The sequence below is a fragment of the Danio rerio genome, chromosome 5 (genome assembly GCF_052040795.2).
Source record: "Danio rerio strain M-AB ecotype USA chromosome 5, GRCz13ab, whole genome shotgun sequence".
Classification (NCBI taxonomy): Eukaryota; Metazoa; Chordata; class Actinopteri; order Cypriniformes; family Danionidae; genus Danio; species Danio rerio.
In genome coordinates, this window is record NC_141025.1 from 7510044 (window position 1) to 7536456 (window position 26413).

The 26413-nt window shown below is 40.0% G+C and overlaps 2 protein-coding genes across 7 annotated transcripts in view; both read left to right on the forward strand.

The window, feature by feature from the left end:
- Window positions 1–5553, forward strand: part of areg (amphiregulin) — a 45671-nt gene extending 40118 nt beyond the window's left edge. For 2 of the 3 annotated variants that reach the window (XM_087253263.1, XM_087253264.1), the window contains exon 7: window positions 5345–5553. The gene's annotated coding sequence lies outside the window, so the exon portion shown is untranslated. Of the gene's footprint in view, window position 1; window positions 2381–5344 lie in introns of those variants that run through there. The other variant, XR_015490790.1, reaches the window with a different exon arrangement.
- Window positions 5554–10517: 4964 nt separating this feature from the next.
- me2 (malic enzyme 2, NAD(+)-dependent, mitochondrial) overlaps window positions 10518–26413 on the forward strand; it is an 80089-nt gene continuing 64193 nt past the window's right edge. For 2 of the 4 annotated variants that reach the window (XM_087251709.1, XM_087251707.1), the window contains exons 1-2: window positions 10518–10628; window positions 12615–12650. The gene's annotated coding sequence lies outside the window, so the exon portion shown is untranslated. 4 annotated transcript variants of the gene reach the window in all.

The following is a 26413-nucleotide window of genomic DNA, read 5'->3' on the forward strand; positions in this document are numbered from 1 at the left end:
GCTTTGTCTGTGTGTGTGTGCTTGGTGCATATGTGTGTGTGTGTGTGTGTTTATACAGACAGCTTGTTATAGGCTGTCTGGACTCTGTATAGCTGGGTGGTTTTCGGTTTTGTTCTCCCCCCGCTCTTTAGCGGGATTGGGCGTGGCGGGTAGAAAACGGCGCGGGTTGGGCAGCAGGACAACAAATGCTGAATATAAGCGGGAGCGGTCGGGTTCGGGATAAAACCTTGCGGGAGCGGGATTCAAAATTTAGTCCAAACTCTACCGTAAAGGAGCTCCAGATGGAAACTTTTGATTTGTGTTTCCCTTATGATTAAAGTTATTACTCGTCCGCCAGTTCCTGCCTCTGAATGAGTGAGTTTCAGCTTCCTGTTCATTGAGGTAGTGTCCAGATAAAACAAAACACTCGAGAAGAAACTCGACACAGAGGAACATAAAAACCTACTGCCAGCTAGCGGTTCGGAAGTAATATTGCAGAGCAACACAAACAGCACCCAGAAGTATAAATGCACTGATATGCGCAAGGCAGGGGCCCTGGGTCATGCAGATCACTCGAAGCAGAAGTATAAATCAGTCTTAATACATTTTAGTTTAAAAATACATATTTTTCTCTCTCTATATTGGCCGTCCTTCCACAGTGCATTTTTTGGGAACAAAAAATTGTATCTTCTTGAAAATGCTGTCTAAAGTGGGTAAATGCGGGTGATGCAGTTTTAACGGCGGAAACAAAGGCTTTCGGAAACGATGACGCATTTTAGAGGTGACCAATTCAGCTAGCATGGTGGACGACATTTATTCGTTACATTTATATAGCGCTTTTCTAAACACTCAAAGCGATTTACACATCCACCTGGATGACGTGGCCGTACTCATATTGCACCAGATCGCACACCAGCTGATTGGTGGAGAGGAGACTGAGTGATAAAGCTAATTATAATATGGGGATGGTTAGGAGGCCATGATGGACAGAGGCCAGTGAGCAAGATTGGCCAGGATGGTTGATGCTAAACGCCTACTCTTTTTCACAGGACATCCTGGGATTTTTAACGATCACAGAGAGTCAGGATCTCGGTTTAACGTCTCATCCAAAACACTGCGCTCACTGAGTAGTATAGAGTCCACATCAATATACTGGAGCGTTGGGACCCACACAGGTTGAGCACCCCCTGCTGGCCTCTCTAACACCACTTCCGGCAGCAACCTAATTTTCCTGTGCGGTCTACCATCCAAGTACACTGGAAAAATCAACAAAGTTGATTCAACTCAGTAGGTAGTGATTCCGTCTCACAGCAAGAAGGTCGCTGGTTCCAGCCTCGGCTGGGTCAGTTGGCATTTCTGTGTGGAGTTTGCTTGTTCTCCCCTTGTTCGCGTGGGTTTCCTCCGGATTCTCTGGTTTCCCCCACAGTCCAAAGTCATGCGTCTGAATTAGGTAGGCTAAATTGTCCATAGTGTATGAGTGTGAATGAGTGTGTATGGATGTTTCCCATAGATAGGTTGCAGCTGGAAGGGCATCCGCTGTTTAAAACAAATGCTGGATAAGTTGACTGTTCATTTGGCTGTGGCGACCCCTAATTAATAAAGGGACTAACCGAAAAGAAAATGAATGAATGAATCAACCTAAAATTCTAAGGTAACGAACTTGAGGACGTTTTTAAGTTAACGTAACTTTCATCATAATTACTGCATCGACTCGATTTAAGTTCAATAAACTCAAAAATGTCCTCAAGTTTGTTGCCTTAATTTTAAGTTTGTCAACTTTTTTTATTTCACAGTGTACTAACCGGATGCAGCCCTGCTTAGTGTCAGTGGGCGACACTACAAGAGCTAGCTGCCGACTATGTAAAACAGTTGTTTTGGATGCTGTCTGTTTTGACAGCTTTATTACCTACTAACGTCAGTTTGTACATGCTCCATGTATAAACAGACAGAAAGTAAATAAACTGCAGGCAGACATGACGCAAGTTAAGGTGTGTTACATCTGTGCGCATGAGCAGTACATGAACGAAATCACTTCAGTCGTTTTAGTGTGTATTACGGAAAGAATCGAAACAATAATGTGGACATGGATCGATTTTGGATGAAAGCACCGTTTTCAAATGTATCCGGATTAGTGGAGATGTAGACTAAAACAAGGTCTTCAGTGTTTTCGTTTTCGCAGGTCAAGAATATCAGAGTAGCGTGGACGCCAGACGTAACCATAACAAAACATTTGCATATTAAAACAAAACGCATGAGTGTAAACGGCACCTGATACTGAACCCTGGTGTACACCAAACAAACAGAGAAAAGGAAATGGGTGTCCTTCTGCTTTCTGGTTCGGTTCGGGTAAAATAATAAAGGCAAAACCAAACAAAAACATGTAAAAGAGCCAAAAACAGGACATGATGTGGCCATGAGTACTTTTTTTGTTGTTCTGTTTCTGCGTTAAAATGTCTGTCACTGTTTTGACCAGCCCAATCTCGCGAGGAAACGTAACTGTTTTACGTGTTATCAGAAAAGTGGCTAATTTGTACAAATTCGTATAAATTAATTTGTATGAAAACCTATGAAGGACAGCACGATGGCTCAGTGGTTAGCACTGTCGCATCACATCAAGAAGGTCACTGGTTCGAGTCCCGGCTGGGCCAGTTGGCCTTTCTGTGTGAAGTTTGCTATAGGTGAATTGGATGAACTACTTTGGCCGTAATGTATGAGTGTGTGTGTAAATGTGAGAGTGTATGGGTGTTTCCCAGTACTGGGTTGCGGCTTGTATATATATATATATATATATATATATATATGAGATCATGCAAATTAAAACAAATTAGCCAATAAATCAAAAAGTTATGAACTGCCGTGAGATTACGATGGTTTTGACCCCTTTTATACATTTTATAAGCTTCTCGCAAGTTTATTACATTGCTCAGCATGGTTTTGGATGTTTTTTGTAAGTTTTGCTTTAAAATTTACTTTACAAAAGTAATTTGTCAACTTTAACTGAGGTTTGGCACTTTCACTTTCATTCGGGCATGCCTCCCCGTGACAAACTAGATATTGGATGCAACTATGAACTACTGGAACAGTGTTGTTTTAATGGAAGTTCATACCGTATGCTGAATGGAAGAAAAAAAAAAGTGTGTGTGCGCGTGTGTGTGTGTGTGTGTGTGTGTGTGTGTGTGTGTGTGTGTGTGTGCGCGTGTGTGAACTATCCTGTCGCAAAACGTGGCGAAAAGTCCTACATGACAGTAATACTTCGATTAAGGCGTTTACATGTCTGTAATGCACTTTAATAATGCGACTAAAATGGCGTACTCCACACGTCTTAATTCCATTGCTCTCTAGTTCGATTGTGACCTTAATCTGATTAAACTATTGGTGTCCATGTAAACGTAGTCACTGAGTACGTTTACATGGACACAATAATCCGATTTTAATAAGATTAGGACAATACTCTGATTGAGAGTCGACCAAGTAAACAGGGATTTTTGATTAATCTAATCCGATTAAGGTCATAATCCCACTAAAGAGAAATCGGATTAAGACATGTGCAGGATGCTGATATTAGTGGCAATACTGAAGTGCAGTACAGACATGTAAACACCGCAATCAAACTATTACCGTCATGTAGGAATTTCAAAGCATTTTGCGACAGGATAGTCCATACACACATGGCTGTTTGACACTACTGCACCTACCGGGTCAGTGAAGGACCACAGATACCCAGCCGATTCGAATGTTATCACTCGACTAAATGGGCGTTATCAGTGGTAATCAGCTAATAGACATGGGCCAGTAGGGGCCTTCTGCGCTGTTAGTTGGCTCAGAAGGCTGTTATCATCCATCCACATGGTTAAACAGCTATAGATCACATACGGCTGCGGCTGGAAGTTAATAAGAATTATTTATTTTATTTATTAAATTTCCCATTAATTATATTTTATTAACGTGTACCCCAACTCTAAACCCAACCATCACAGTAATGTAGAAACAGATCTGGATCTGGGGTCTTTTCTATTAGTATAGCTGAATAACCATGTGGATGGATGATCACTGCCTTCTGAGCCTACCAGTAGGCACAGAAGGCCCCTACTGGCCCATATCTATCAGCTGATAATTGAGTCATTCAATTGGCCATTCAATTGAGTGATAACATTCGAAGCTTGTGAGACACGCACATCACGAAATGTGGAGGGTTATTTCCGTAAGTGATGTGCGGTATCGAACTCCATTAAAGCAACACTCTTCCAGCAGTTCATACTCGCATCTAATATCTCAATTGTCACGGGGGGGTATGCATGAAATGTTCCTGAATGAAAATGAAAGGGCCAAACTGCAGTTAAAGTCAACAAATTAAATATGACACACCCGAAATTACATGAAACAAAATTTTGATGGCGTGGTGATGTTAATCGAATCATAAGCTATAACGGTATTTAAAACGGGATTATGGATTATGTAGCTCATGTAAACACCATCATAATATTGTCTAATTCAGATTACAGAAAATAATTCGATTACTCGTGTCCATGTAGATGTAGTCAGCTTCTCTTCTTTTACCGATCTACAAATGTGAACACACCCTTAAACTCAAAATCACAATGTTTAACTATATTCCAGTCTCTAGATATGAACCTGGACTTCAGTGTGATAGCATGAAAACCTCCTTTAACTCATTGTGTTTAATGCATGATATGTATTAGGTGAGGTTTATTTACAAACTAATTTCAAGAGGATCACTTGCTCATGATTGACCATGCATTATCCAATTTATGATTCACCAATCAGATGATTCCTAACCCACTATAAATACCCTAAGTTCTATTTGACAGCCATCTTTGCTTTGAAAAACCCCCCTTCCACCCTTACTCCTCCTTCCCTAGATGGGTAGCACGGTGGCCCAGTTGTTAGCACTGTTCCCTCACAGCAAAAACGTCACTGGTTATAGTCCTGACCAAGCCAGCCGACGTTTCTGTGCGGAGTTTACACATTCTCCCCGTGCTCACGTGGGTTTTCCCCGGGTTCCCTGGTTTCCTCCCACATCCCAAAACATGCAACTTAAGTTAATTGACTAATCCAAATCAGCACCATAGACATGCTCCTAGTAGTTCTCTTTTAAGAGCAATCACTCTCTGTTTATTAGCTACTACAGCAGGGGAGTTCTCGAGATCTACCTGAGCTCAAACTCCCCTCTCGCCTTGCAAACGAGAGGGAGCCCCGGGCTCGAGGATCTTATGAGCTCAGGACTCTCTCCCGGGACAGCATGCCAAACAAGCTTTATAATCAATCATCAGCTAAGTGTGAACTCTTGAAATCATATCTGTGTGGTAAAATGTAGGTACTCATGCTCATTTTGATTTTGTTTCAGGCAGAAGTCACTGATAGACGGGTTTATTGCACATAAAAACACTACATTAGATCCTAACTGTAACAATATATTTATTGTTTGTACCTATTTATTAACGAATGACATCATATTCTTAGGATTTGTGTTTATTTTGGTAGAAAACCAACAATGTTTATTTAATATGTGTTATTCATGTCACACATGAAATAAAGGATGCTTAATAATAATAACATCTCTCATTTTCTTTCCTTCACATCGAGGATATAGGCAGTCTGAAAAGTCCTGATACATGCTGTGATAGCATGATGCATTCGGCTTAGTCCCTATTCATCAGAGGATGCCACTGGGGCATAAACCGCCAACTTATCCAGCATATGTTTTACACAACGGATGTCCTTCCAGCTGCAACCCCAGCACTGGGAAACACCCATACACTCATTCACATACACACACACACTACGGCCAATTTAGCTTATTCAATTCACCTATAGCGCATGTGTTTGAACTGTGGGGGAAACCGGAGCACCTGGAGGAAACCCACACCAACACAGGGAGAACATGCAAACTCAGAAATGCCAACTGAACAGAACAGAAATGCCAACTGACCCAGCCGTGGCTCAAACCAGCGACCTTCTTGCTGTGAGGCGACAGTGCTACCCACTGAGCCATGATTCAGTGTTTACAATAATTTGTTTACAGTGATTAGCATCCATGAAAACACAGATCTGTCGATGACCTAAAATTGCAGTGAAGCAAAGGTCAGAAATAGCAGACGAATCATTAAGATGGAAAAGGCTCAGTTTCGTTTCTTAATATGAGGAATTGATATTTAAGTCATAAGCACTGCACGTCAACATGTGTTATTAAGAGATGAAAGTAGACGTCTGTTACTTTAATCCTTCACAGGTGGAGTCTGAATTGCCTCTCCCAGCAATTTCAAAGTCCAGTTTCTTCACATAATGGTAGATTATATAATGCAGGCATAAGAGAGCAGATCAATCTGAAGGTGAAAGCGTTCGATTAGCATGGAAAAATGGGGCACAGGGAAAACAAAGTGTAAAGGCGAAACTGGTTATAATTGGGCAGAGCGAGAGTGGACTGCATTATTGACTGAGTATTTACGCAAACATTCAAAAGTGGCACAAACTAGGAGGAGAAGCTGAGGTGACATATTGGTGCGACTCTTTAATTATGCAGAAACTGCTTTGAGTACTTGTCGGGGGACTATATACACTCACCGGCCACTTTATTAGGTACAGCTGTTCAACTGCTTGTTAGCGCAAATTTCTAATCAGCCAATCACATGGCAGCAACTCAATGCATGTAGACATGAGCTGCGTCCCAAATGGCACACTATACACTGCACTCATGCACTATGTACTTATGCACTTACACACGCAACAGGATAGTACATGTATGTAGTGTCGTCCCAAATGGCACACTAATGTTTTTATACTAAACGGAAATTCAAACCGTTTCCCTGATGACGTTTGACGGTTGCCAAATCAGTGAAATAAACGACCGAATTATCAAATAATACCTATCGTGAGTATTGCCGCATTCACCATCAGGAGGCGATATAATCACTCTCGTAGGAGAATTTTGCTTTCTCCATCCAAAATAAATAAAGTTATCCAACATGTGCGTCCTATAGCTCCGCCCCTTCCACTACGTAAGCAAACCTGCGGTTGTTGAGTGCGTGAAGTGTCCATCATTACACACTTCATTTTAGCGGCTGAATGAGTGCATCATCCGGGTAATTAAAGTGCACTTATTATTTTAAGAGTTTTCAGTGTGAACACACTACTTACACTATTTATACTACAAAATGGCGTAAATAGTGCATAAGTATGCGATTTGGGACGCAGCTATGGTCAAGACGATCTGCTGTAGTTCAAACCGAGCATCAGAATGGAGGAGAAAGGTGATTAAAGTAACTTTGAACGTGGCTTGTTTGTCAGTGCAAGACAGGCTGAGTATTTCAGAAACTGCTGATCTACTGGGATTTTCACGCACAACCATCTCTAGCATCTACAGAGAATGGTCTGATAAAGAGAAAATATCCAGTGAGCGACAGTTCTGTGGGCGCAAATGCCTTGTTGATGCCAGAGGTCAGAGGAGAATGGCCAGACTGGTTCCAGCTAATATAAAGGCAACAGTAACTCAAATAAGCACTCGATACAACCGAGGTCTGCAGAAGAGCATCTCTGAACACACAACACGTCCAACCTTGAGGCGGATGGGCTACAGCAGCAGAAGAGCACACCGGGTGCCACTCCTGTCAGCTAAGAACAGGAAACTGAGGCTACAATTCACACAGGCTCACCAAAATTAGACAATAGAAGATTGGAGAAACGTTGCCTGGTCTGATGAGTCTCAATTTCTGCTGCCACATTTTGATGGTCGGGTCAGAATTTGGCAACAACAACCTGAAAGCATGGATCTATCCTGCCTTGTATCAATGGTTCAGGCTGGTGGTGGTGGTGTAATGGTGTGGGGGATATTTTCTTGGCACATTTCGTGTCCATTAGTACTAATTGGGCATTGTGTCAACGCCACAGCCTACCTGAGTATTGTTGCTGACCATGTCCATCCTTTTTATGACCACAGTGTGCCCATCTTCTGAAGTTTACTTCCAGCAGGATAACGCACCATGTCATAAAGCGTGAATCATCTCAGACTGGTTTTATGAACATGACAATGAGTTCACTGTACTCAAATGGCCTCCACAGTCACCAGATCTCAATCCAATATAGCACCATTGGGATGTGGTGGAATGGGAGATTCGCAGCTGACAAATCTGCAGCAACTGCGTGATGCTATCATGTCAATATGGAGCAAAATCTCTGAGGAATTTTTCCTGTAGCTTGTTGAATCTCTGCCATGAAAGATTAAGGCAGTTCTGAAGGCAAAAGAAGGTCCAACCCAGTGCTAGTAAGTGTAGGTTGCGGGATGTGATCCTTTGCTATGGTGACTCAATGCTTTTTTTTAATGCAATTACTGTTGTACAAACCACAGACAACAGTATAGTACAAACAATGCAGAGATTAATTTTTGCAACAAGGAAGGTATGATGATTTTAAAGAAGTTTGTCAATGATATTGCACAAAATGAAAAAGAAACAGCAAATAAAAATTAATAATAACAATAGAGAGAGGACACATGAAAAAATTATAAAATTAATGCAGAATATGAAATAAATGGTGATGCGTTGCTGCCACACGCATGTTTTTTCTACTCCGTTATTTCATAATAAAGTTTTCAATTAAATGTTGGAAATTATTTTATTAAAAAGCATATTTTCTCATAATAACAAGATGTTTTTAGTTATAATGACTTCTTTTCTCATACCAGGATTTTTTTTTATTAATGCAAAAGTTCTTTAATAAGGCCTAATTAATGTCTTACCAGTAAAGATTTTAATTAGACAGCTCTGTTATTTAATTCTTACTAGTAAAAATTAATTTAAGATTTTAAAACCAGTGTGCATTCTCAGCTAGTTTGGCCTGGTATAGTTATTGTTAAGTTATGCAAGTCTAGAAAGTCAACCTACAGCGACCTCTTCCGGTCATAGAGCGACCAGACATGCGCAGTTTGTGAAATCCTTGGTGAAAACCCATTTACGTTCATGAAAATAAGCAGACTTAGTTTCATTTATCTCAGAATGTCTGTCTGTCAGTTTTTAAGTTGGACGTGTGATCACCTAACTCACTGATGAAATTATATAGGCACAATATTAAAATTAGACATTAAGTTTAAATGACAATCTAAAGGAATAGGAATAAATGAATTATAACGAATAGATATAACCAGTGTTGTTTTGTTTTTGTTGTCGTCAATAATGACAATGATAATAATACATTTTTATTATTAATGTATGAACAGAAACTTTGTAAAGTATATCATTATAATTATTGTTATTATTTTTGTTGTTATTTGTGTTATTGTTAACAACTTCAATATTTGAATGCATTTTTATTTACTTTCGGTCATTTATTTATTTATTCGTTCATTCATTTGGATTTTAATATGACAATAATAATATTAATAAAATAACAATAATAATAATAATAATAATAATAATGATAATAATACATTGAATCCATGTGTACTCAGATTGAAAATCCAAAAGTTCTGTCCTTGTTAATATTATTATTATACATTCTATAAAAATAAATAAATAACAAAGAATAAATGAATATATAAAACAAAAGATGATAATAGAGAAGAGTACTTTTTGATTTTCAATCCGAGTACACATGGATTTAATGTATTATTATTATTATTATTATTATTATTATTATTATTATGAAAAATTGAAATTAATTAATTACCAATAATAATAAATGTAAGCAAATGTGGTTATTGATAATAATAATAATGACGATAATAATAATAAAAGCAATATTTTCATTCTGAGTACTGTACAGTATTGTCATTATTATTATTATTGATATTATTATGTAAAAATATAAATAAATAAATACATAATAATAATAATAATATTGATAATAATAATACAAAGGAACTGAGCCAAAAAGAAAATTAATGAATGAACGAATGAATATTACTACATTTAATCCATGTGTTATCAAATTGACAATTTAAAAATTTGTTATTATTATATTATTATTGTTGTTGTTGTTATTGTTATTATTATTATTATCATTTTTATTATTATTTATAACATAATTTTCTTACGTGTTTATGTATTCTTGTCCATTTATTTATTTAGGTTTTTATATAATGTATAATAATAATAATAATAATAGTAATAAAAATAATAATAATAATGATAATAATAATAATAATATTAATAATAATAACAATAGTAATAATAATAATAAATATACGTTTTCAATCTAAGTACACATGGTTAAATGTATTATTATTTTTATTATTATGATTACTATTATTATTGTTGTTGTTGTTGTAAACTTGATTAATAATAGGCTACACTAAAAGACTAAAATACAACACCTCCCTATTTGAGTCTGTCTTTATCCATCTAGCAACTCAACTCTGACTTCTTACGATCTTTACGGTAATCACAGCACTTTCCTTCCGCTTCTGTGGTCGTTTGTTCACTGCGCATGATTTTAGCGCTTTACGGTAAATCCACGCGCCACGGCCGTCCCGCATTCTAATTGGCTGTCGGCGTGTGTGTTAGAATGTGCGCTCGCGGCTGTCAGTCACTCCTCTCGGCCTGACGCACTGATAACAGACCCAGACAAATTTAGCTCAAATATAATGTTTACCAGCAAATTATTGTGACCAACGGACTCCGAGACGTTTAAAGAAAAAGGTAAGCTTTAAAATATGTCATTTGTGAGAGCTCCGGAGGGAGTAAATTGAGTGTGTTGACCGTTTTGTTTTAGCTTAGCTGAACAGCAGCTGTCATCACTAACGTTAGTTCAACTATCAGTAACGTTATCACACGCGTCATATGCTATACGCGTAATTGTATCGTTTATAACTGATAAAATGACGGGAAGGATGTTCAATGTTATCGATAATTTCATTTTCACCTGTTGCTGATGGTGTTTGCTTCACTTACTAACGGTTTCAAAGCTAAAAAGATGTGTTTAATTGGTTTTATACTGTCTTACTGGTATGTGCAAGGTTAAAAGAACGACACTGCATACAAAGTCATTGTTTATTTCATGTACAGGTCAAGTTTTTATGATTTAATGGCTATTTTGCATCTGTAACATGTCTTCATTGAGACTAGTGGACAGAAAACACCCCAAAAATAAACATTTAAGTGTTTATTTTAATAGCTTTTATCTGTTTATGTGGTTTAATTTACAGTATGCATCCTTAAAATGATAGTTCAAGCAAGCAAATGTAAATTTACACACTATTTAACTTCCTTTAAGTGTTTCAAACCCTTTATGAGCTCTTTATTCTGTTAAACACGAAAGAAGATAGTTCGAAGAAAGCTGAAAACCGGTAACTATTGACTTCCATAGTTCCAAAACAAATACCATAGATGTCAATGGTCACAGGTTTCCAGCTTTCTTCAAACTTTCTTCTTGTGTTTTACAGAAGAAAGAGCGTAAAAAAAGATTTGAAGCAAGTAAAAGGTGAGATGATATGTGTTTTATTATTGGGTGAACTATATCTTTAAGGCTGTTTACGCAACATTTAATGTTGTTTTTACTCCTAGACTGAGCTATAAAATCAACAGAACACACATACACTACATTTTTGAGTTTTATTTTATTTTTATATCTATATTTATATCTAATAATGACTAAAAGTAAAGGTAACTATATTCTTCAGGATTTTAGACTGTGTTTCTTCATATGCCATTCACATAATTCATGTAACTTTTCCAATAATAATGCTTGTTGTTTACAGTATTTTCCTATTTAGGGATTAATAAACAGATACAAGTAAAAAGTCAACGACTAGCTCTATCTAAAATTTATACTTGTAGAAACAAATTCACATTTATGTGATGTGGCTGTCAAATTGTAGCATTTGCTTGCATGTAGTTTGACAGATCTCAGAAATGATGGCTGAAGCAATGACATAACTTGGTTTTATACAGTCAGACTGGTATCTGCGAGGTTAAAGGAACGACACTGCATACAAAATCATTGTTTATTTCATGTTCAGGTCAAGTTATTAGGATTTTATTAGCTATTTTGCATCAGTACCATGTCTTCATTGAGACTAGTGGACAGAAAACACCCTAAAATGCACATTTAAGTGTTAACTTTATTGCCTTTTATCTGTTTATGTAGTTTAATTTACAGTATGCATCCTTAAAATGATAGTTCACGCAAGCAAATGTAAATTTACGCACTATTTACCTTCCTCCAAGTGTTTCCAAACCTTTATGAGCTCTTTATTCTGTTGAACACAAAAGAAGATATTTTGAAGAATGCTGAAAACCGGTAACCATTGACTTCCATAGTAGGAAAAAACATACTATGGGTGTCAGTGGTTACAGGTTTCCATCTATTGAGGTAAAGTTGGTTTCATATTTGCACATTCCTTTAATTAGCGTTTCTTATATTATTTACCACGCTAATTTGAATATTGGGTCTGAAATCACATGTGAATATGACTTGAAAACAACAATGGCACAATTTGATTGACTGTGAACACTGCTGTAATTTGATATTCATTGACTGCTTATATGATTTCACTATTTAGAATTTGCAAATCATACCTGTCTGAAATGATATTATTCAGGAGAAAGTCTGAATGTGTGCATATGAAACCAACTTTACCTCAATTTTCTAGCTTTCTTCAAACTATCTTCCTTTGTGTTTTACAGAAGAAAGAACATAAAAAGGTTTGAAACAAGTAAAAGGTGAGATGATATGCGTTTTATTATTGGGTGAACTATATCTTTAAGGCTGTTTCCGCAGAGTTTAATGTTGTATACTCCTGCACTGAGCTATAAAATCAACAGAACGCACATACACTACATTTTTGAGTTTTGTTGTATTTTTATATCTATATTTATATCTATAAATGACTAAAGGTAAAGGTGTCTATATTCCTCAGGATTTTAGAGGGTGTTTCTTCATATGCCATTCACATAATTTATATAACTTTTCCAAAAATATTGGTTGTTGACAGCATTTTCCTATTTAGGGTGTAATAAAAATTGAAACTACTAGCTCTATCTAAAATGTATACTTGTAGAAACAAATTCACATTTATGGAGTCTGTGATGAGACTGTTAAATCGTAGCATTTGCTTGTATGTAGTTTGACAGTTCTCAGAAATGATGGCAGAAGCATTGACGCAACTTCATCATCTGTTGCTTTGCCAAATCACTGACTTGTTTTCACTGAGCGAGAACAAATCAAGCAGATCTTGTGTGACTTCCCTTCTGGTCCCTAAAATAACCTTCAGGAACCCCTGCTAAAGGTCAAAGGTCATGGGAGGAACAGACTTACAGAAAGAATGCCTGCTTTAAATTTATTAAGTAAGAAATGCTGAATTATTGAAACCCAAATTGGGTGAATTATTGACTATTCCAAACATTGGGTTAAATTTGGTCCTATTAGTTTAATAAAAATTTTTTTAACCCAGTTGAATAAGTCCCCACACTCAGATTTGGGCTGAAATAACCCTGCGTTTTTATACAGTGTAGTATAATATTATCATTTTGGATTCTCATAAGGTGAGAGTCTTATGATTTAATATTTTATTTGTGATATTAAATGATCAAAGAATGTTTAGAATAAATAAATTATTATAAAAGGGTAAAATAAATAAATTAATAAGGGATTCAATGAATGTGTGATAATTTAATGTATATGACATTGCTTGTTGCATTTACCTGTTTTTTAAATAGAAAAAATAAGATTTTTTTAAAAAGTGAAACATGAAGCACACAAATGATGGAGTAATTTATCAATAACATCTGGTCTGAGAATGTAATTAAATCTATTTAATTTTAAAACACAAATGAATCGAAGAAACTTGTAAATATTTGTTTATATAAAAACAATTATTATAATTTTTTTGCATAAATTTGTAGTTTTAGGTTATCAATGTCATTTAGTGATCATTGAAACAGCATAAATCAACCCCAAAAGTGGTCAAGAAATGTGGGAAAAACTATATGCATTTTACAAAAGTTATTTGACACTTTATTAGATTTTTTTACAAGCATTTTGACCAGAACACAAAATGTGCAAAACATTTTTACATTTACATTCACATTTAGTCATTTAGCTGACGCTTTTATCCAAAGCGACTTACAAATGAGGACAAGGAAGCAATTTACACAACTATAAGAGCAACAATGAATTAAAGCTGCAAGCAGCGATGATAGGGACCTCGCACCCGGGCTCACCGCCGCCCGGTGGCCACAGGATGACAGAGAACAGCGAACAGTAATAATTTAAGCCGATATATTAAAAAAAAATCTGAAAAAAAATCACAGATTTATGCCAAATTTCCTCCTGTCAGCAGGTGGCGCTATAACTGTGACTCATGATTGGCATGTAGATGTCTTCAGGAGAGGAAACTTATCAACCATGTGAAGTTTTAGGCAGATCGGACATTGTTTGGCTGAGTTATAAGCCAAACTGCCTTTTGTCAGCAGGTGGCGCTATGACAGACTCAATGTTGTTATGTAGATGTGTTCAGGAGAGGACTTTTATCAACCTTGTGAAGTTTCAGCCAGATCAGACTTTGTGTGGTTGAGTTATACTGCAAACTACCATCCGCCAGCAGGTGGCACTATAACTGTGACTTAAGATTGGCATGTAGATGTCTTCAGTAATGGAATTTAACCAACCATGTGAAGTTTCAGGCAGATCGGAGTTTGTGTGGTTGAGTTATAAGCCAATCTACCTTCTGCCAGCAGGTGGCGCTATGACTGACCCAATATTGTTATGTAGATGTGTTCAGAAGAGGACTTTTATCAATCATGTGAAGTTTCAGGCAGATCAGACATTGTGTGGTTGAGTTATAATAACTTCCTGTTCCATGGCGAAGCGTTGAGGTTTGTCATGCCACCACAGACACGCCCCTCTGCAAAAACTCTAGATCTTCACAATATATCATTGCTAGAGCTTTCAGATGACACCACTTTATTTTGGTGCTGATACGGGAAAGTTTGTGGAAGGAGTTTGTTACAGTGTCGAACATGTCATTTCCTGTGCCCAGCAGGTGGCGCTATAACTGTAACTGGATATCGGCACGTAAACCTGTTCAGGTCAGGACTGTTATTAAATGTGTGAATTTTGAGGCAGATCGAATATTTCATGTCTGAGTTATAACGACTTCCTGTTTTGTGGCGAATCATCATCGTTTGTGAGCCCGCCACGGACACGCCCATCGATGAAAACTCTAAAGCTTCACAATTTAACATCACCAAGGCTTTAAGATGACAAAACCCAATTTTGGTGTCAATCAGATAAAATCCCTAGGAGGAGTTCATTAAAATACAACGCCTGAAAATGGCAAAAACGCCACTTTTTCGCCACAGGAAGTTAAAAATATCCGACTTCCTGTTGGGTTTGAGATATGGCTCCAAGAGACTTTTTCGTATGTTTTGGCGTGTTTGAGGTGTGTGCCAATTTTCGTGCATGTGCGTGATTCGTAGATCAGGGGCTCGTCCGTTTAATTTTTATAGGTGGCGCTGTCGAGTCATTTTGCCACGCCCACTTCAATATTGTTATGTGGATGTGTTCAGGGACGGACTTTTATCAACCATATGAAGTTTCAGGCTGATCGGACTTTGTGTGGTTGAGTTATGAGGACTTCCTGTTCCATGGCGAAGCGTTGAGGTTTGTCATGCCGCCACGGACACGCCCCTCTGCAAAAACTCTAGATCTTCACAATATAACATCGCTAGAGCTTTCAGATGACACCAACCCAAATTTGGTGCTGATACCATAAAATTTGTGGGAGGAGTTTGTTACAGTGTAAAACATGTCATTTCCTGTGGCCAGCAGGTGGCGCTATAACTGTATCTGGATATCGGCATATAAACGTGTTCAGGTCAGGACTCTTATCAAACGTGTGAATTTTGAGGCACATCTGATAATGCATGCCTGAGTTATAACGACTTCCTCTTTTGTGGCGAATCGTCAAAGTTTGCGAGGCCGCCACGGACACGCCCATCGACGAAAACTCAAAAGCTTCGCAATTTAACATCGCCAAGGCCTTTAGATGACAAAAACCAATTTTGGTGTCGATCGAATAAAATCCCTAGGAGGAGTTCGTTAAAATACAACGCCTGGAAATGGCAAAAAAGCCACTTTTTCGCCGCAGGAAGTCAAAAATATCCGACTTCCTGTTGGGTTTGAGATATGGCTCCAAGAGACTTTTTCGTATGTTTTGGCATGTTTGAGGTGTGTGCCAATTTTCGTGCATGTGCGTGATTCGTGGATCGGGGGCTCGTCCGTTTAATTTTTCTAGGTGGCGCTGTCGAGTCATTTTGCCACGCCCACTTCCGAAACCCCTAAAACCCAGCCATTTACACCGCGTTTGGTGTGTGTGCAAATTTTCGTGAGTTTTCGGGCATGTTTAGACCCTCAAAAGTGCCCCGGTTGGGGGCGGAATAATAATAATAATAATAATTAAAGCTGCAAGCAGCGATGATAGGGACCTCGCACCCGGGCTCACCGCCGCCGGTGAACTCCGGATGACAAAGAACAGCGAACAATAATAACTTAAGCCGATATATGAAAAGAACCAGAGAAAATCACAGATTTATGCCTAACTTTCTCCTGTCAGCAGGTGGCGCTATGACTGTGTCTCAATATTGGCATGTAGATGTGTTCAGGAGAGGATTTTACTAAACCATGTGAAGTTTCAGGCTGATCAGACATTGTGGGGCTGAGTTGTAAGCCAAACTACCTTCTGCCAGCAGGCGGCGCTATGACAGACTCAATATTGGCATGTAAATGTGTTCAGGAGAGGAATTTAATCAACCATGTAAAGTTTCAGGCAGATCAGACATTGTGGGGCTGATTTGTAAGCTAAACTACTATCTGCCAGCAGGTGGCGCTATGACAGACTCAATATTATTATGTAGATGTGTTCAGGAGAGGACTTTCATCAACCATGTGAAGTTTCAGGCAGGTCGGACATTGTGTGGTTGAGTTATAAGGACTTCCTGTTCCATGGCGAAGCGTTGAGGTTTGTCATGCCGCCACGGACACGCCCCTCTGTAAAAACTCTAGATCTTTACAATATGTCATCGCTAGAACTTTCAGATAACACCACCCAGTTTTGGTGCTGATACGATAAAATTTGTGGGAGGAGTTTGTAACTCTGTAAATCATGTAATTTCCTGTGGCCAGCAGGTGGCGCTATAACTGTATCTGGATATTGGCATGTAAACGTGTTCTGGTATGGACTCTTATTAAACATGTGAATTTTGAGGCAGATTGGATAATGCATGCCTGAGATATAATGACTTCCGGTTTTGTGGCGAATCATCAAAGTTTGCGAGGCCGCCACGGACACGCCCACTGACAAAAACTTTAAAGCTTCGCAATTTAACATCGCCAAGGCCTTTAGATGACTAAACCCAATTTTGGTGTCGATCGGATAAAATCCCTAGGAGGAGTTCGTTAAGATACAACGCCTGGAAATGGCAAAAATGCCACTTAGTTGCCGCAGGAAGTTAAAAATATCCGACTTCCTGTTGGGTTTGAGATATGGCTCCAAGAGACTTTTTTGTATGTTTTGGCATGTTTGAGGTGTGTGTCAATTTTCGTGCATGTGTGTGATTCGTAGATCAGGGGCTCGTCCGTTTAATTTTTGTAGGTGGCGCTGTCGAGTCATTTTGCCACGCCCACTTCAATATTGTTATGGGGATGTGTTCAGGAGAGGACTTTTATCAACTATGTGAAGTTTCAGGCAGATCAGACTTTGTGTGGTTGAGTTATAAGGACTTCCTGTTCCATGGCGAAGCGTTGAGGTTTGTCATGCCGCCACGGACACGCCCCTCTCCGAAAACTCTAGATCTTCACAATATATCATCGCTAAGGCTTTCAGATAACACAACCCAAATTTGGTGCTGATACGAAAAAATTTGTAAGAGGAGTTTGTTACAGTGTAAAACATGTCATTTCCTGTGGCCAGTAGGTGGCGCTATAACTGTATCTGGATATCGGCATGTAAACGTGTTCAGGTCAGGACTCTTATCAAACGTGTGAATTTTGAGGCAGATCGGATAATGCATGCCTGAGTTATAACGACTTCCTGTTTTGTGGCGAATCGTCAAAGTTTGCGAGGCCGCCACGGACACGCCCATCGACGAAAACTCTAAAGCTTCGCAATTTAACATCGCCAAGGCCTTTATATGACAAAACCCAATTTTGGTGTCGATCGGATAAAATCCCTAGGAGGAGTTCGTTAAAATACAACGCCTGGAAATGGCAAAAATGCCACTTTTTCGCCGCAGGAAGTTAAAAATATCCGACTTCCTGTTGGGTTTGAGATATGGCTCCAAGAGACTTTTTTGTATGTTTTGGCATGTTTGAGGTGTGTGCCGATTTTCTTACATGTGCGTGATTCGTGGATCGGGGGCTTGTCCGTTTAATTTTTATAGGTGGCGCTGTCGAGACATTTTGCCACGCCCATTTCCAAAACCCATAACAAACGTAAATTTTCGCCACTTCTGAGGTGTGTGCAAAGTTTCGTGAGTTTTCGGGCATGGTAAGGCCCTCAAAATCGCGATTCATTCCGGAAAAGAATAATAATAATTAAAGCTGCAAGCAGCGATGATAGGGACCTCGCACCCGGGCTCACCGCCGCCCGGTGGCCTCAGGATGACAGAGAACAGCGAACAGTAATAATTTAAGCCATTATATTTAAAAAATCTGAGAAAATCACCGATTTATGCCAAACCTCCTCCTCTCAGCAGGTGGCGCTATGACTGTGACTCAAGATTGGCATGTAGATGTCACCAGGAGAGGAATCTTATCAATCATGTGAAGTTTCAGGCAGATCGAACATTGTTTAGCTGAGTTATAAGCCAAACTGCCTTTTGTCAGCAGGTGGCGCTACGACAGACTCAATGTTGTTATGTAGATGTGTTCAGGAGAGGACTTTTATCAACCATGTGAACTTTCAGGCAGATCGGACTTTGTGTGGTTGAGTTATAATGCAAACTACCAACTGCAAGCAGGTGGCGCTATAACTGTGACTTAAGATTGGCATGTAGATGCCTTCAGTAATGGAATTTAATCAACCATGTGAAGTTTCAGGCAGATCGGACATTGTGTGGCTGAGTTATAAGCCAAACTACCTGTTGCCAGCAGGTGGCGCTATGACTGTGACTCAATATTGGCACGTAGATGTCTTCAGGAGAGGACTTTTATCAACCCTGTGAAGTTTCAGGCTGATTGGACATTGTGTGGCTGAGTTATAAGCAAAACTACCTTCTGTCACTAGGTGGCGCTATGACTGACTCAATATTGGCATTTAGATGTCTTCAGGAGAGGAATTTAATCAACCATGTGAAGTTTCAGGCAGATCAGACATTGTGTGCCTGAGTTATAAGCACTTCCTTTTTCATGGCGAAGCGTTGAGGTTTGTCATGCCACCACATACACGCCCCTCTACGAAAACTCTAGATCTTCACAATATATCATCGCTTGAGCTTTCAGATACACAACCAACCAAATTTGGTGCTGATATGAAAACATTTGTGGGATGAGTTTATTACTTTGTAAATCATGACATTTTCTGTGGTCAGCAGGTGGCGCTATAACTGTATCTGGATATCGGCATGTAAACTTGTTCTGGTCTGGACTCTTATTAAACATGTGAATTTTGAGGCAGATCGTATAATGCATGCCTGAGTTATAATGACTTCCGGTTTTGTGGCGAATCGTTAAAGTTTGTGAGGCCGCCACGGACACGCCCATCGACAAAACCTCTAAAGCTTCGCAATTTAACATCGCCAAGGCCTTTAGATGACAAAACCCAATTTTGGTGTCGATAGCATAAAATCCCTAGGAGGAGTTCGTTAAGATACAAAGCCTGGAAATGGCAAAAATGCCACTTATTTGCCGCAGGAAGTTAAAAATATCCGACTTCCTGTTGGGTTTGAGTTATGGCTCCAAGAGACTTTTTCGTATGTTTTGGCTTGTTTAAGGTGTGTGCCAATTTTCGTGCATGTGCGTGATTCGTAGATCAGGGGCTCTTCCGTTTAATTTTTATAGGTGGCGCTGTCGAGTCATTTTGCCACGCCCACTTCATTATTGTTATGAGGATGTGTTCAGGAGAGGACTTTTATCCACCATGTTAAGTTTCAGGCAGATCGGACATTGTGTGCTTGAGTTATAAGGACTTCCTGTTCCATGGCGAAGCGTTGAGGTTTGTCATGCCGCCACGGACACGCCCCTCTGCGAAAACTCTAGATCTTCACAATATATCATCGCTAGGGCTTTCAGATAACACAACCCAAATTTGGTGCTGATACAAAAAAATTTGTGGGAGGAGTTTGTTACGATGTAAAACATGTCATTTCCTGTGGCCAGCAGGTGGCGCTATAACTGTATCTGGATATTGGCATGTAAACTTGTTCAGGTCAGGACTCTTATCAAACGTGTGAATTTTGAGGCGGATCGGATAATGCATGACTGAGTTATAACGACTTCCTGTTTTGTGGCAAATCGTCAAAGTTTGCGAGGCCGCCACGGACATGCCCATCGATGAAAACTCTAAAGCTTCGCAATTTAACATCGCCAAGGCCTTAAGATGACAAAACCCAATTTTGGTGTCGATCGGATAAAATCCCTAGGAGGAGTTCGTTAAAATACAACGCCTGGAAATGGCAAAAACGCCACTTTTTCGTCGCAGGAAGTCAAAAATATCCAACTTCCTGTTGGGTTTGAGATATGGCTCCAAGAGACTTTTTTGTATGTTTTGGCATGTTTGAGGTGTGTGCCAATTTTTGTGCATGTGCGTGATTCGTGGATCGGGGGCTTGTCCGTTTAATTTTTCTAGGTGGCGCTGTCGAGTCATTTTGCCACGCCCACTTCAGAAGACCATAAAAAAGGTAAATTTTCGCCACTTCTGAGGCGTGTGCAAAGTTGCGTGAGTTTTCGGGCTTGTTTAGCCCCTCAAAATCGCGATTCATTGGAGAGAAGAATAATAATAATTAAAGCTGCAAGCAGCGATGATAGGGACCTCGCACTCGGGCTCACCGCCGCCCGGTGGCCTCAGGATGACAGAGAACAGCGAACAGTAATAATTTAAGCCGATATAATAAAAAAATCTGAGAAAATAACAGATTTATGCCAAATTTCCTCCTGTCAGCAGGTGGCGCTATAACTGTGACTCACGATTGGCATGTAGATGTCTTCAGGAGAGGAAACTTATCAACCATGTGAAGTTTCAGGCAGATCGGACATTGTTTTGCTGAGTTATAAGCCAAACTGCCTTTTGTCAGCAGGTGGCGCTATGACAGACTCAATGTTGTTATGTAGATGTGTTCAGGAGAGGACTTTTATCAAACTTGTGAAGTTTCAGCCAGATCAGACTTTGTGTGGTTGAGTTATACTGCAAACTACCATCTGTCAGCAGGTGGCGCTATAACTGTGACTTAAGATTGGCATGTAGATGTCTTCCGGAGAGGAATCTTATCAACCATGTAAAATTTCAGGCACATGGGACATTGTGTGGCTGAGTTATAAGCCAAACTACCTTCTGCCAGCAGGTGGCGTTATGATTGACTCAATATTATTATGTAGATGTGTTTTGGAGAGGACTTTTATCAACCATGTGACATTTTAGGCAGATCTGACATTGTGTGGCCGAGTTACAAGCCAAACTACCTTCTGCCAGCAGGTGGCGCTATGACTGACTCAATATTGTTATGTGGATGTGTTCAGGAGAGGACTTTTATCAATCATGTGAAGTTTCAGGCAGATCAGACATTGTGTGGTTGAGTTATAAGAAATTCCTGTTCCATGGCGAAGCGTTGAGGTTTGTCATGCCACCACAGACACGCCCCTCTGCAAAAACTCTAGATCTTCACAATATATCATCGCTAGAGCTTTCAGATGACTTCACTCTATTTTGGTGCTGATACGGGAAAGTTTGTGGGAGGAGTTTGTTAGAGTGTCAAACATGTCATTTCCTGTGGCCAGCAGGTGGCGCTATAGCTGTAACTGGATATCAGCACGTAAACCTGATCAGGTCAGGACTGTTATTAAATGTGTGAATTTTGAGGCAGATCGAATATTGCATGCCAGAGTTATAAAGACTTCCTGTTTTGTGGCGAATCATCAAAGTTTGCGAGGCCGCCACGGACACGCCCATCGATGAAAACTCTAAAGCTTCGCAATCTAACATCACCAAGGCTTTAAGATGACAAAACCCAATTTTGGTGTTTATCAGATAAAATCCCTAGGAGGAGTTCGTTAAAATACAACGCCTGGAAATGGCAAAAGCGCCACTTTTTCGCCACAGGAAGTTAAAAATATCCGACTTCCTGTTGGGTTTGAGATATGGCTCCAAGAGACTTTTTCGTATGTTTTTCCATGTTTGAGGTGTGTGCCAATTTTTGTGCATGTGCGTGATTCGTAGATCGGGGGCTCGTCCATTTAATTTTTCTAGGTGGCGCTGTCGAGTCATTTTGCCACGCCCACTTCAATATTGTTATGTGGATGTGTTCAAGAGATGACGTTTATCAACCATGTGAAGTTTCAGGCAGATCGGACATTGTGTGGTTGAGTTATAAGGACTTCCTGTTCCATGGCGAAGCGTTGAGGTTTGTCATACCGCCACGGACACGCCCCTCTGCGAAAACTCTAGATCTTCACAATATAACATCGCTAAAGCTTTCAGATAACACCACTCAATTTTGGTGTTGATACGATAAAATTTGTGGGAGGAGTTTATAATTCCGTAAATCATGTCATTTCCTGTGGCCAGCAGGTGGCGCTGTAACTGTATCTGGATATTGGCATGTAAACGTGTTCAGGTCAGGACGCTTATCAAGCGTATGAATTTTGAGGCAGATCGGATAATGCATGCCTGAGTTATAACGACTTCCTGTTTTGTGGCGAATCGTCAAAGTTTGCGAGGCCGCCACGGACACGCCCATCGACGAAAACTCTAAAGCTTCGCAATTTAACATCGCCAAGGCCTTTAGATATCAAAACCCAATTTTGGTGTCGATCGGATAAAATCCCTAGGAGGAGTTCGTTAAAATACAACGCCTGGAAATGGCAAAAACGCCACTTTTTCGCCGCAGGAAGTAAAAAATATCCGACTTCCTGTTGGGTTTGAGATATGGCTCCAAGAGACTTTTTCGTATGTTTTGGCATGTTTGAGGTGTGTGCCAATTTTCGTGCATGTGCGTGATTCGTGGATCGGGGGCTCGTCCGTTTAATTTTTCTAGGTGGCGCTGTCGAGTCATTTTGCCACGCCCACTTCCGAAGCCCATAATAAACGTAAATTTTCACCACTTCTGAGGCGTGTGCAAAGTTGCGTGAGTTTTCGGCCATGTTTAGCCCCTCAAAATCGCGATTCATTCCGGAGGAGAATAATAATAATAATAATAATAATAATAATAATAATAATAAACGGAGCAATTCCAATAGGGCCTACGCACCGTTTCGGTGCTCGGTCCCTAATAAACGGAGCAATTCCAATAGGGCCTTGCACCGTTCGGTGCTCGGTCCCTAATTAAAGCTGCAAGCAGCGATGATAGGGACCTCGCACCCGGGCTCACCGCCACCCGGTGACCTTACGATGACAGAGAACAGCGAACAATAATAATTTAAGCCAATATATAAAAAAAAATCTAAGAAAATCACAGATTTATGCCAAACTTCCTCCTGTCAGCAGGTGGCGATATAATTGTGACTTAAGATTGGCATGTAGATATCTTCCGGAGAGGAATCTTATCAACCATGTGAAGTTTCAGGCACATGGGACATTGTGTGGCTGAGTTATAAGCCAAACTACCTTCTGCCAGCAGGTGGCGTTATGACTGACTCAATATTGTTATGTGGATGTGTTCAGGAGAGGACTTTTATCAACCATGTGAAGTTTCAGGCAGATCAGAGATTGTGTGGAGATTGTGTTTTAAGACAAACTACATTCTGCCAGCAGGTGGCGCTATGAAAGACTGAATATTATTATGTAGATGTGTTTAGGAGAGGACTTTCATCAACCATGTGACAATTTAGGCTGATCTGACATTGTGTGGCCGAGTTACAAGCCAAAATTTCTTCTGCCAGCAGGTGGCGCTATGACTGACTCAATATTGTTTTGTGGATGTGTTCAGGAGAAGACTTTTATCAATCATGTGAAGTTTCAGGCAGATCGGACATTGTGTGGCCGAGTTACAAGCCAAACTACCTTCTGCCAGCAGGTGGCGCTATGACTGACTCAATATTGCTATTTGGATGTGTTCAGGAGAGGACTTTTATCAATCATGTGAAGTTTCAGGCAGATCAGACATTGTGTGGTTGAGTTATAAGAAATTCCTGTTCCATGGCGAAGCGTTGAGGTTTGTCATGCCACCACAGACACGCCCTTCTGCAAAAACTCTAGATCTTCACAATATATCATCGCTAGAGCTTTCAGATGACACCACTCTATTTTGGTGCTGATACGGGAAAGTTTGTGGGAGGAGTTTGTTACAGTGTCAAACATGTCATTTCCTGTAGCCAGCAGGTGGCGTTATAACTGTAACTAGATATCGGCACGTAAACCTGATCAGGTCAGGACTGTTATTAAATGTGTGAATTTTGAGGCAGATCGAATATTGCATGCCAGAGTTATAAAGACTTCCTGTTTTGTGGCGAATCATCAAAGTTTGCGAGGCCGCCACGGACACGCCCATCGATGAAAACTCTAAAGCTTCGCAATTTAACATCGCCAAGGCTTTAAGATGACAAAACCCAATTTTGGTAATTATCAGATAAAATCCCTAGGAGGAGTTCGTTAAAATACAACGCCTGAAAATGGCAAAAGCGCCACTTTTTCGCCACAGGAAGTTAAAAATATCCGACTTCCTGTTGGGTTTGAGATATGGCTCCAAGAGACTTTTTCGTATCTTTTGCCATGTTTGAGGTGTGTGCCAATTTTTGTGCATGTGCGTGATCCGTAGATCGGGGGCTCGTCCGTTTAATTTTTCTAGGTGGCGCTGTCGAGTCATTTTGCCACGCCCACTTCAATATTGTTATGTGGATGTGTTCAAGAGATGACGTTTATCAACCATGTGAAATTTCAGGCAGATCGGACATTGTGTGGTTGTGTTATAAGGACTTCCTGTTCCATGGCGAAGCGTTGAGGTTTGTCATGCCGCCATGGACACGCCCCTCTGCGAAAACTCTAGATCTTCACAATATATCATCGCTAGAGCTTTCAGATAACACCACTCATTTTTGGTGTTGATACGATAAAATTTGTGGGAGGAGTATATAACTCCGTAAACCATGTCATTTCCTGTGGCCAGCAGGTGGCGCTATAACTGTATCTGGATATTGGCATGTAAACGTGTTCAGGTCAGGACGCTTATCAAGCGTGTGAATTTTGAGGCAGATCGGATAATGCATGCCTGAGTTATAACGACTTCCTGTTTTGTGGCGAATCATCAAAGTTTGCGAGGGCGCTACGGACACGCCCATCGACGAAAACTCTAAAGCTTCGCAATTTAACATCGCCAAGGCCTTTAGATGACAAAACCCAATTTTGGTGTCGATCGGATAAAATCCCTAGGAGGAGTTCGTTAAAATACAACGCCTGGAAATGGCAAAAACGCCACTTTTTCGCCGCAGGAAGTTAAAAATATCCGACTTCCTGTTGGGTTTGAGATATGGCTCCAAGAGACTTTTTCGTATGGTTTGGCATGTTTGAGGTGTGTGCCAATTTTCGTGCATGTGCGTGATTCGTGTATCGGGGGCTCGTCCGTTTAATTTTTCTAGGTGGCGCTGTCGAGTCATTTTGCCACGCCCACTTCCGAGACCCATATCAACCTGCTATTTACACCGCGTTTGGTGTGTGTGCAAATTTTCATGAGTTTTCGGGCATGTTTAGACCCTCAAAAGTGCCCCGATAGGGGGCGGAATAATAATAATAATAATAATAATAATAAAAAACGGAGCAATTCCAATAGGGCCTACGCACCGTTTCGGTGCTCGGTCCCTAATTAAAGCTGCAAGCAGCGATGATAGGGACCTCGCACCCGGGCTCACCGCCGCCCGGTGACCATACGATGGCAGAGAACAGCGAACAATAATAATTTAAGCCAATATATATAAAAAATCTAAGAAAATCACAGATTTATGCCAAACTTCCTCCTGTCAGCAGGTGGCGCTATAACTGTGACTTAAGATTGGCATGTAGATGTCTTCCGGAGAGGAATCTGATCAACCATGTGAAGTTTCAGGCACATGGGACATTGTGTGGCTGAGTTATAAGCCAAACTACCTTCTGCCAGCAGGTGGCGTTATGACTGACTCAATATTGTTATGTGGATGTGTTCAGAAGCGGACTTTTATCAATCATGTGAAGTTTTAGGCAGATCAGAGATTGTGTGGAGATTGTGTTTTAAGACAAACTACATTCTGCCAGCAGGTGGCGCTATGAAAGACTCAATATTATTATGTAGATGTGTTTAGGAGAGGA